At 43.6% G+C, this 11,666-nt stretch overlaps 1 long non-coding RNA gene across 1 annotated transcript; it reads right to left on the bottom strand.

Annotated features, from left to right (window-relative positions):
• Positions 1-367: 367 nt before the first annotated feature.
• Positions 368-7,833, bottom strand: LOC144586916 (uncharacterized). Its single transcript, XR_013542021.1, has 2 exons — positions 7,787-7,833; positions 368-7,752 (listed from the first exon to the last, which is right to left on the bottom strand). It is a non-coding gene; the product is annotated as an uncharacterized LOC144586916 (long non-coding RNA).
• Between the last annotated feature and the right edge of the window lie 3,833 nt (positions 7,834-11,666).

Genomic DNA, 11,666 nt, shown 5'->3' with positions numbered 1-11,666 from the left:
GCAGCCCGTGGGCCGCATGCGGCCCAGGTCGGCTCATAATGCGGCCCGGTGCAATTTTTAAAGAAATTCCAAAGTTTCAAGTTACACTGCTGGCGCTTGCGGCCGGAATGCGGCTGGGGCATGTCACAACAGTAGGGGGGGAGAGAGGGAAGGAAGGAAGGAGCGGGAGGGGAGGGGAGAGGGGGGCTGGGTGACTGCATCGCGCTATCCCCATCAATAAATAGGTGGACCCCCTTCCGGCCCCATAATGCCACCGGAGTTGAAGCTGGCAGCCTCTGCTGTCTGAGATCGCAGCTGCCGGTAAGTGCGCTTGGAGCGGGGCTGCGGAGGACAGCTAGGGCTGCCCCCCCCCCCCCCCGTGCGGCCCAAACCAAATTTATCTGCGGCCCAAATCAAATTTTCATCTTCTAATGTGGCCCAGGGAAGGTGAAAGGTTGGACACCCCTGCTTTAGTGCATCATATTTGAAAGCCATCACTTCAGGCGGGGAAGGAGAACAATGTACTGGAAGTCATTGCTTATATTTGGGACACAGCAAGTTTCTTCTGTATTAAGGGAACTAAAGCAACACAAAATCGCATAGGCTCATAAAGACTAGGAAACTTATGGTGACATAAATTTGGAGTGGGTGGCTGATCTCCACAGGTCCAGGGCATGGGTGTGCTCCTTCCTGGACCTTGGAGGCTGCCTGCCTTCCTGAGGCCCCTGTGACAGAATGTTATGACAAAAAGGTATTACTGATTTTTTTAAAAAAACTGGAGAAGCTCACTTTCATCCTTAAGGGGCCTAATTAAAAGAAAAAAAAGGTTTAAAATATTTTTGCAGGTCTGGAGCACCTAGGAATGCTGGAAACCCCTCAAAACATGGCCAAAGTGCCTACCACACTTCCTAGAAGGACCAGGTGAATCTTTGAGATGATTTAGAAGTTGTTCTTGAGAGGATGCTGGGGGAAAAGGGGGTCATTTAGGGCAGTGCTCCCCAACCTTGGGCCTCCAGATGTTCTTGGACTTCAACTCCCAGAAATCCTGGCCAGCAAAGGCAGTGGTGAAGGCTTCTCGGAGTTGTAGTCCAAGAGCATCTGGAGGCTCTGATTTAGGGAACATCTTGGAGACCACTGATTTAGGGGGCCCTGTGGAGGTGCATGCCGACATAAAATTCTGTACGTTTTCTTGGTGATTCGGCTTGGTTCAGTTGCTGATTAAATGTCCTGTAGTATTTTGCCAGGAGGGTTTCACCTCCCTCCACACTCTTTCTGGGCTTTCCTGCAGTTAAAAGCAGGTTCTGCCTTACTGTCAACTGCCCATTGGCATTTTGAGCCCAGAATTGCATTTTAGTTGACTCTGAGGCACATTGCCCGCCATCTTGCCAGATAAAATTTTGGCTTTCAGTGAGCTGTGTGGGAAAATTTACTTATCACAATCTAAAAGGCCATCTGGTCAGGCACCCTGTGGCTACCTGAGCTTGCTAGTCAAGTATAGCTGGCTTCTCTCATAGTTAAAGCAGCATTTTGGCCATGCATCTCAGGAAAACACAACAAGCCCAACCTTTGAATTGATAATTATTTTAGAAGCTCCACATTCAGATTTAAATTTGTGTTGCTTCACAAATCTGTGTGAAAACATGGACTTTCCTGATACAGGTGCCCGTAATATAAGAAGCTCAAGCTAAGCAAAAGTTTTTTGAAGCACCCGTAGTTGCTTTTCATTTGTAAAGATTACATGCTTAAAACAGCATACAAAACCTCGTTCACCTGTCTTCCTTTCTCCTGTTAAAATAAATAAAGAAGGATGGGTTTCTCAAATTCGTAGAAAGCCCAGACAGCAAACCTGTGCATTGACCACCCACCGATTTGATCTTGGTGTAAAAGTACAGACAACATTCTTGCTTAAAACAGGTCTCAGGCCTTCTATACAGTATCCTCATAGCAATCTGCCCTCAACCTGGCCTCTTGCGTACGTATACAAACACATTCCTTTGCAATAGTTTATTTTAACACAGTAAAACATGTGGTTGGATAGAAGCCAGTTAAGAGCAAAGGAGAAGCAACACAATGTTCCTGTAAATGTTGCACAGTGAGTGGCTTCAGAGAAGCTTCTTATCACCTTTCAGCCACAAAAATGAGTAAGTGGTTTAAGCTTCCGTCACTCTTGGGTTTGCTATTTTTGCAAGAACTAGGAGTGAGAGGTGTTTCTCCATGGAAAGCTGCCCCATACTTAAGGGCCAGTTTCTGAGTTGTCTATGGCTGAAAAAACACAAAGATCTGGTGTGAGCGGGAACTGACAGTTAGCTGTGAGCTTCCTTTTTCCAGCCAATATTTATAGAGAAAAAAAAACAGCACAGTATAGTAGCCTGACACCAGTGATTTTCCATTCTTATGGTGGTAACAAACTTGATGTGTTCCTGATTCCTAAACTAGGCAACCTAGACCCCAGAAACCTGACATGCATGCTTAGGGGCTAGCAAGAGTATGTAACTCCTTGTTGCTGATGCTTCTTTTTTTTTAAGCATTGAAATGTGCCCGTATTTACAACTTGAAGTACCATCTTTAATCATTAGATGGCAGACTTTCGTAACCAGTACATACGTTTGTAGAGAATGATGCAGATGTAGCAAATAGTCACAAGCTGTTCTACATGAATCAGTAAAATTTCCTGACAACAAATATGAGAACACTCTTGTTTTCCCTTTTTATTATTATTATTATTGTTGTTGTTCTGTGACTGTTTTGTGCATGTAACTGGCAGCTTCTGTGCAGCTTAAAGCCCTTTCTGGTGATTCCTCCCCAGAAAAGATACCATTCTGTCCACAAATTGCAACAACCCGGTGCAGCTTCATGTTTCCTCTGCCTTTCCAGGTGAATCCTTCAGAGGTAATCCACAGCTTGGTGCTGCTTCTGCCCTTTTGAGGTGAATCTTGCACATGAGAAATGCTATTCTGTGCAAAAAAATTGTAATTATTCCTGAAAAAATTAACACGAAATGTCCAAGAAATTCCGCAAAAGTGTACCTGACTAAGAAAAAAGAATCTGGCATCACACACCCCTCTCTCTGAGAGACAGAGGTTGCAAGATTTACATCCTTAGCTGAAACACGTAAAACCGGTGTGGAGCAGTGCAAGATGAAGCTGTCTCTTCATCTTTGGGCAGTAAATGGCTGATACTAAAATGAGCTCCCCCCCTTTCTGTCTCTCATCTAAATGATGATCAAGTGGTGTTCAGTTTCCAAAACGTTTGTCCCAAGATAGAACGCTTTACAGCACGCACAACTGTCATGTGAAGCTTCCTTGAGATTCTATTTTGATCTTGCATGAAGAAAAGGAATCGGCTGGACTTCGAATGTACATACCCTCAGAACCGTACATCTTAATAAGCGAAGGCGTCCTTTTTCATTACTATGCCAGTCCTTTGTAGGTGTACAATATTTATTGGGGTAGTTGAGTAATAAAGAACATCTATTTTCATGGGAAGTACAAGGTAACAGTAGTTGAAAAGAGCCCTGCTCCATCAGACGACTAAGGCTGAAAGTGACCTCTTTCCGTTCCTTCAGGGGCACCGTCCTGGTAGTGTGAGTGGGGGCAGAGCCTAAAGGGGTCAGGGTCAGTTCCTTCTCTCCTTTCCCTTCTTTCTCATTCACTTCCACATCTTTTTTCTCTCTCTTCTCCTTCCCTCTCTCCCCCCTCCTTTTTTTCAAGGGACCAACGGAATAGATTAAAAGTGAGAACCCCCCCTTCAACCCATACTTCAGATGTTGCGATTAGAGAATTTGGGGGGTGTAATTCATTGCAGGTGACACCAGAAGTGAAAGGATGGGACCCCAAATACGAGCACTTATTAAAGCTCTTACTGCCCGTAGCAAAGTCTTAAGGAGAAGCTTGGCTGCCTTTTAACAACCTGCACAGTGGGAAGCCAAACTATTGGTGGTGTTGGCGAAAGGGATGTGGCTGCTGTGTGTGTGTGTGTGTGTGGCCAGATTCAGAGACGTGAATGATTATAAGTGGTTGTCTGGCTGTCCCGTGACTTGCCTCCCCCATAGTCCATGTATGGGATGTGGGAGGAAGAGGCTGGTGGAGTAGGATCCTGCTTCTCCCCCACTTCTGCAGCCGCCGCCTTGTCTTTAGGAGGCCAGCAATGTGTCCCAGTTCCTGAGCACTGTTAATTAATTGGGTAAGAGTGAGAGTGGTCCTCTTTCGGATTGGTTATATGCCTGGCAGCTTTAGCATTCTGTTATGTATTGCACCCAGAAAATTTGACTACTTGCATGCATCCAGATGACAGGAGGAGAACTGAAAGTGCTCACTGTTCAAATAGTTTCTCATGAATAGTAGATAAGAATAGGTGCAATCTGCACTTTAAATGACACCATCCTCAAGTTGATGGGAGCTTGAAAACAGACAGGGTCCTTCATGCCACACATCTGCTTTTTTAGAATCGATGTCCGTTTCTTCCCGAAGAGCACATGTGATGCCTAGCAGGATGCAAAGGAGGAACTTTTGTATCTCCATCATCACGCTTCCATATGGGGAATTACCTTGTACACCTTTCTGCCTTAAGGGAGAGACATGGATACTTCCCCCTTCACATATACGTTAGTAAATGCACCAATTGGCCATTTTCTGTCATGTCCCAAAGAGGACTAATGTGTCTGTGGTTTCCAAACAGCCGTGTGGGCCTACGGGTTTGAGTGTTGTAACTGTAGTAGCTGCGGTCCAGGCACAGCCCTTTTTGTGGAAGAGAGGAGATGGTTTTCCAGGAGTGGAGGGAGCGAAAAAAAAAGCAGATAACTTGTAAGTGACAGCAACGGCCTTAGAAATCTAGTCTGCAATTCCATCATCAAAGATCAGACCAAGGGAGGACTCCTGAGATTTCTGCTTCCAGAGGCAGGCAACCACGTTGAGAGCACAGCGGCTTTTGTACGCCACGTCACATGCCCAGTCAGTCGGAAAAGACAGGTAAGGACCTGTCCCGGGAAGAGAGGCTGCCATTGTTTGCTGCTTAAGGGATAGGTGAGAAAGCGTAGAAGGATTTGAAATAGGAATAACAAGAAATCTGTGATTCTGCCAGTTTCTCAGCTTTTTGGTTTGAGGTTTTACAGATTCATTTTTGCTCTTGTCAGCTTCTCCACTTCTAAAGGTGGAGTCTGAATCTCATCCCTTTGGAATATCAGATGAAAACATTTTAGGATGCTGCATCATGTATCATGCCCCAGTCCAGACAGAGGAATGGAAGTATCTGCCAATTGTTGATTTCTTTCAGTTTCTCATGTTGGCAGTATTGTTTTGGAACTTCAAAATCAGCACAGAAATTCATGTGCTTTAATGCATGTATTTGTCCTAATAAATGTGGCTTTTGCATGTACTTTTTCTTAGTAGCAACGTAATTTTTGCATTAAAATTTGGTGCTACTTTTCATATTGTTTACTATATACACATTTTTTGTAATTTTTAAAAACTACATATTTCTGTGAGGGCATTTCCCTTGTGTGAGCATTTTGTATGTGTTTTGTGTTCTAGGAAGTGCATCACAATTGGCTGAGAAGAGTTCCAGACAATTTTGTCTATTAATTCTGGAAATGCAAATGTAGTTAAGTTCCTATAAGTATGCAAGCTAATTAAGTAATCTTTTATCCCTGCTCTATAGTGATGTGGTGGCACTGCAGGTTAAACCGCAGAAGCCTTTGTGCTGCAAGGTCGGAAGACCAGCAGTTGTAAGATCAAATCCATGCAACGAAGTGAGCTCTTATTGCTTGTCCCAGCTCCTGCCAACCTAGCAGTTCAAAAGCATGCAAATGCAAGTAGATAAATAGGTACCACCCTGGTGAGAAGGTAACGGCGTTCTGTGTCTAGTCACGCTGGCCACGTGACCACAGAAACTGTCTACGAACAAACGCTGGCTCTGTGGCTTGGAAATGGGGATGAGCACCATGCCCTAAAGTTGGACATGAGTGGACTAAATGTCAAGGGGAACCTTTACCTTTATCTTATCCCTTCTCCAAAGAAAGATACAGATTAATCCTATCTGTGTTTCCTCAGCAGTAAGACTCACCGATTTGAACGTTTGGTAAATAAACACACTCACAAATGTGCAACCCAACTCTGGGAATGTTAATTTGGAAACAGAACCTATGGAGTTTAATCAGACTTCTTCTGTTATTTTAATATAAAGCAGGAAACAGCCTTTGCTATGTCAGAAGACTGGGTGCAAACAAAATGCGAATGTGTCCCGTGTGGAGTAATTTCTCCTCCTCGTCAACTCTCTCAACTGAAGCTTTGTGTGGTAGCATATTGAGCTGAACCTCTGTCTCCCCAGGAGGTGCCACAAAACTCAGTGAAAATATTTGCTGTGCCTACTCATGTTTTCCCTTCCGATGACACACTGCTGCTCTTGGGCCTGGCACGTCTCTGCCTACTGTTGAGAATCTCCTCTTTCATCTTCTTGGGTTCATCAGCACTGTTGAGGGCATGATTCAGAAGTAGGTTTTACCTTCTGGGACTAGGCAGATCCTCCAGGTGATCTTTGCAGCCCATATTGCCGAAACAGACAACTCCAATATTTGTTTCTGTCATGTGGTCCATATAAGTAGCTTTCCTTTCCTGATACAGGGAGGAGAAGAACCTCTAAACCACCAAACTAGTCATGCAGGAAGCAGATCTCTGGATGTGGTTCTTAGTTTACTTTTCCTTCCCCCCCCCCCCCCTTGTAGCTTTCTTACACAGTGTTATGGGATGTTTGCTAAGAGCATTGTTTATAGAAAGGTAAGGTTGAGATACCCTTAGCTAGAGCTGAGCTACTGAACAGAACTTTTCAAACTGGGCGGATATTTACAAGAGAGCAGTTGTAAATCCAGGCTAACAATTCCATTATATTTCCTCTAGTGAGAGTGTCTATGGAAACTGTTACCAAACCTTAAAATGCCATTATTGAGAAAAGAACCAGAATTATTCTTAAAAGAACATCAGACCAAGGAATAATGCCTCTCTTAAAGAAACAGGCATTCCTCATTTGTATGTTAATTTTTACTGTATCTCTATTTAGATGTATCCATATTCAAAAGAGGGTGGGGAGTGGAGAGTATTCATTTATTTTATTTGAAACAGTAAAACTTATCTCTGGCTTTTCTGGTGCAAGTAATTGTCCTTTCCTGCCTCTATACTATCTATAGTGAGTCCAGGAAGCACTTTTTAACACTGCTATGTCTCTCCCCCCACTTTTTTTTCTGATGGATATTTTAGAAGAGAGGCTATATGACTCACTTGTCTACTGTTCTCATTTCATGGGGGTAGAAAGGAGAAAATATATGACAAATGAAGAATAGTAGTGCCTGCAGCACTGACAAACTTTCATCTTCATGCACTTACACAAGCATGCCAATGAGTGTGTGGCACAGAGGCACACCTGGCTTTGATCCATAGTATGTAAGCTGTTTCTTAAATCCAGTTTTATGAATAACCGGGGTTGGAATAACGTATCCATACTAGGCCCATTGAAACCTATTGGAGACCATTTCAACCTCATTGATTTCAGTGGGTCTATTCTAAGCATGATTAAGATCGGGGCCCTTGCTTTTTGAATGGAAACGTCAGGGATTCACTGTTTTACCGTCCAGTGCTTTGTTAGCTTAATGTGAACTCCGAATCCATTTTGAAGTTCTTGTTTTCTCTATTTCAAGGAATCTGTGGCTAAAGGACATGCAGATGGGCCTGGAGCTAATGTTAATTACACTGGTCTTCCTTGATAGATGTGAGTGTGCAGAGCAGCCTATTAGAAGTCAAGCATCTGCCTGACTCCCAACACTGCAAGAGAAAATGAGACAGTTGCTGTTCCCCTCCCCGCCCATTTGTGTGTGTGTGTGTGTGTGTGTGTGTGTGTGTGTGTGTGTGTGTGTGTGTGTGTGTGTGTGTGTGTGTGTGTGTGTGTGTGTGTGTGTGTGTGTGTGTGTGTGTGTGTGTGTGTGTGTGTGTGTGTGTGTGTGTGTGTGTGTGTGTGTGTGTGTGTGTGTTAGAGAGAGAGGGAGGGCAAAGGAGAAAGGCTTTTCTTTTATTTCAGCCAGTGCATGCCTGTGGTTTATTCCCCACTGAAGGGGCAAGGTGTATAGCAGTGAGGCTTGATGTAATTGACATGAATGCTATTTAGGAAGATAGCTGGAAATTCCTGCCTAACCATTCACCTGGTCTCAAGAGTGTCTTCCTGAGCAGCGCTGTGGACAGTATTTCCTTTATCTGTAACCTGAATGGAATTGAAAGGTAAGCCTCATTCGTATCTCTCTGAAAGTCATGAATTATAAAACCTAAAAAGCATCTTCAACATCCTCAGTTTAAAAAAAGCCCACTGGGGACTTTAACTGCTTTTCTCCATGGAGCAGCTACCTAGTAATTAGAAGGCATGACTTAACTGGCATAAATCATATCTGGCAAGGAAGAGGCAGAAAACTTTTCTGGTCTGGGACCAAGAATATCTTTCTGGAAATAGATGTAAGAAGAAGAGCCTTAAATGCACCGTGATACTACTGCTTATGCAATGTAACAGTTGCCTGAAAAGCAAGAGTTTTCCTCAAATCACTGTGATGTTTGAGTATTGGCTGTTGCTTCTCCACCCACCCACCCACCGACCCACCCACACACGGTCTCCTCCCCCCCCCCAAGCAGTCTGCCTCGTTGCTAATGCCTTTTCTGCAAGACCAGAAGGTGCAGTTCTGCCCTACTCTGTATAGGCTAGGAACTAAGGTCTAGAATGTGTGGCGTGTCTGCGGTTTGGATCCTTACTAGGAACAGAGATGGATGCTATCAATAAAAGAAGTACACATATAATACATATAGATATAATGGGAAGTGCAGTTCTGATGTATTATCTCCTCAGTATATCATATGTATTACCAAGCAATAAATTAGTCTCTTGGCATTTAGGAAACAACTTTGTTCCATCATCATCATCACCATGTGCTGTGAAGTCAGTTCTGATTTATGGCAACCCTTTTCAGGGTTTTCCTGCAGAGCTATTATTGTTCATCTTTGAGTACTTAATGTAAATAAATAACAGCTGGCAAGAGGGTGGATGTGAGTCCAATGATCTTTGGAATCCAGGGCTTCAGGAATGGTTAAACTATATCAGGGGTGGTTTTCAAAGGAGTAGTCGTGTTAGACTGTATCAGACAAAAAGAAAGAGAGAGAGAGAGAGAATTGGTGTAGCACCTTAAAGACTGCTCTATTTTAACATGAGCTTTTGTGGGTCAAGTCCACTTCTTCAGACATAAAAGAGAGACTAATGTATATGACTGTCATATTTATACATGGCCCCTTGCCCAGGTGGAGGATACAGGTAATGGGCAAAAAGATAATGGTTACAAATCCAGATGCCAGCTGTGTCCCCACACCTAATACGACAATACAATTAAAGGCCCCCAACAATGTCACGTTTTGACTTGTTCTTCTGTTAATGTGATCTATGTTATCCTTTACCTACAACACTGTTCTGTGCTCTGCATAGGACATACAGGACAACCTCTGTGCAAAAGAATGGACATAAATCTGACATTAGGAATGGCAATACACAAAAAAAACTGTTTCAGAACATTTCTACCTGGACACTCTTTGAATGACTCGAAACCCACTGTCCGGAGGTGGGGTGGCTCCAAAACAAGATTTGAAAGAGAAACAGCTGAGATAAAGGTACTGTATATATGGATGCTGGAGACCCAGTTAAAAGGACTGAATATCAATCAAGGGTTTTTAAGTCATTACCAAGTGTGAAATACAGTTTGCACTTGTGTTTACTATGCTATTGCTACCTTGTAGGCTGATAATTGTCATTCCCAGCCTGATAGCATTTTCCTCTACTAATGAAGCATTGTCATGTTGTCTATTATCTATATCCCCACCTGTCACAGGGTCATTATATAATTATGACCGTCACATAATCTTACTCTTATGTCTGAGGAAGTGGACCTGATCCACAAGATCTTAAAGCCACAACATTTCTCTCTTGTTCATTTAAAAAAAAATTTAAATCAAGGATGGTGGCACATCATCTTGCTAACCAACAGACAAAGATTTCCTGAACTACAAATGCGACAGCATGGCAGTATAGGCTTAAAATGGCTACGTCTACCAAAGATCTCTTGGTGTAGTTTCTGACTTGCCCATGGAGAAAACAGGCACAGGAAATATTTTGGACAGAGGAGTCCATCAGAAGCCAGATTGTGCTGGCTACAAGAGGATGTTTGAAGGAGCAGCCAAGGACAACACTGCAAAACTGCAGCAGGCAGTGTCCCTTGAATGCTCTTCTCCTCCCATGTTTATTACCTGGAAGGCAAGTCACTTTAAAACAAGCTTGACTTTGAGGAATGTCGGCATAATCTCCCTGCTTCGTTGCCAGGGTCATGGCATGTTCACTTGGTTAGATTCATCTACAGCTTCAAATGTACTCATAACAGCAATCTGATTAATTTTTTCTTCTTTCTGTTTTCTTTTTCTTTTGGACTGGAGTGGAAGGCTAGCACCACCAGGGAACATTTAAATATCTGGATGATTATGGGTATTTATTTATTTATTGTATTTATATCCCGCCTATCTGGCCAAACGACCACTCTAGGCAGCTACCAACATAAATAACCATATAAAAAATAGAACAAAGTTTAAACATCAATAAAGAAGTTAATCAAAATGAAAGAAGGGGGGAAAAGAAAATATATTTTAATAAAAGGAAAAAAAAATCAAGCATTAGCTGGAGGGAAGGCCTGCACAACCATCCACGTTTTCAGTTGGTTTTTAAAGATGCCCAGCAAAGGGGCTGCACGAATCTCCGGAGGAAGATTATTCCAGAGGCGAGGAGCTACCACTGAGAAGGCCCGGTTTCTTGTTTTTTCTTTCTGGGCCTCCCTTGGCGTTAAGCTCCTCAGCCTCACCTCCTGACTCGATCGAGTGATACGGGTAGATTTTGGTGGGAATAGGCATTCCGCCAAGTATTGAGGCCCTAAACCGTTTAGGGCTTTATACGTAAGCATTAAAACTTTGAAGTCAATGCGGAACCCTATGGGCAGCCAATGCAAAGCAGCCAGAGTGGGGGAGATATGCTGCTATTTCCTCACTCCACTAAGGAGTCTGGCCGCTGCGTTCTGCACCACTTGGAGTTTCTGCATCAACCTCAAAGGTAGCCCCACATAGAGCAAATTACAGTGGTCTAATCTTGAGATTACAAGTGCATGTACCAAGGTGGTGAGAGCCCCAACATCAAGATAGGGACGCAGCTGGGCTATCCGCCGGAGATGAAAAAAGGTGGTACAGACCACCGACGCCACCTGAGTTTCCATAGTGAGTACCGGGTCCAGACAGATCCCCAAGCTGCGAATCTCACTCTTTGTGGTAAGAGTCACTCCCTCAAAATAGAGGGAGATATGGTGTTGGCACAGGTGCCACTTGTTCCAGAAGAACAGTGCACAGGCTGTCCACTGTTCTGGCTCTGTGACCACCTGTCAGTCTCACAGTTGCCAGCTCAGTCACTCCTCCACTCTAAAACCTGTGTTGTTGAATGCCAGATCTATATCCAATAAGTCCTAGCTCATCCAAGATCTTATTCTGGAGGAGAATGCAGATATGACCTGCATACTGAAACTTGGATGGGCAGTTCCTTGAATCCATGCTGTCTCTTGCCTGTCCTCCTGGTTACGCTGTACAACA

Source organism: Pogona vitticeps, chromosome 2 (genome assembly GCF_051106095.1).
Source record: "Pogona vitticeps strain Pit_001003342236 chromosome 2, PviZW2.1, whole genome shotgun sequence".
Lineage (NCBI taxonomy): Eukaryota > Metazoa > Chordata > Lepidosauria > Squamata > Agamidae > Pogona > Pogona vitticeps.
The sequence above is the reverse complement of the archived record's forward strand: the minus strand, read 5'-3'. Positions and strand labels throughout refer to the sequence as shown.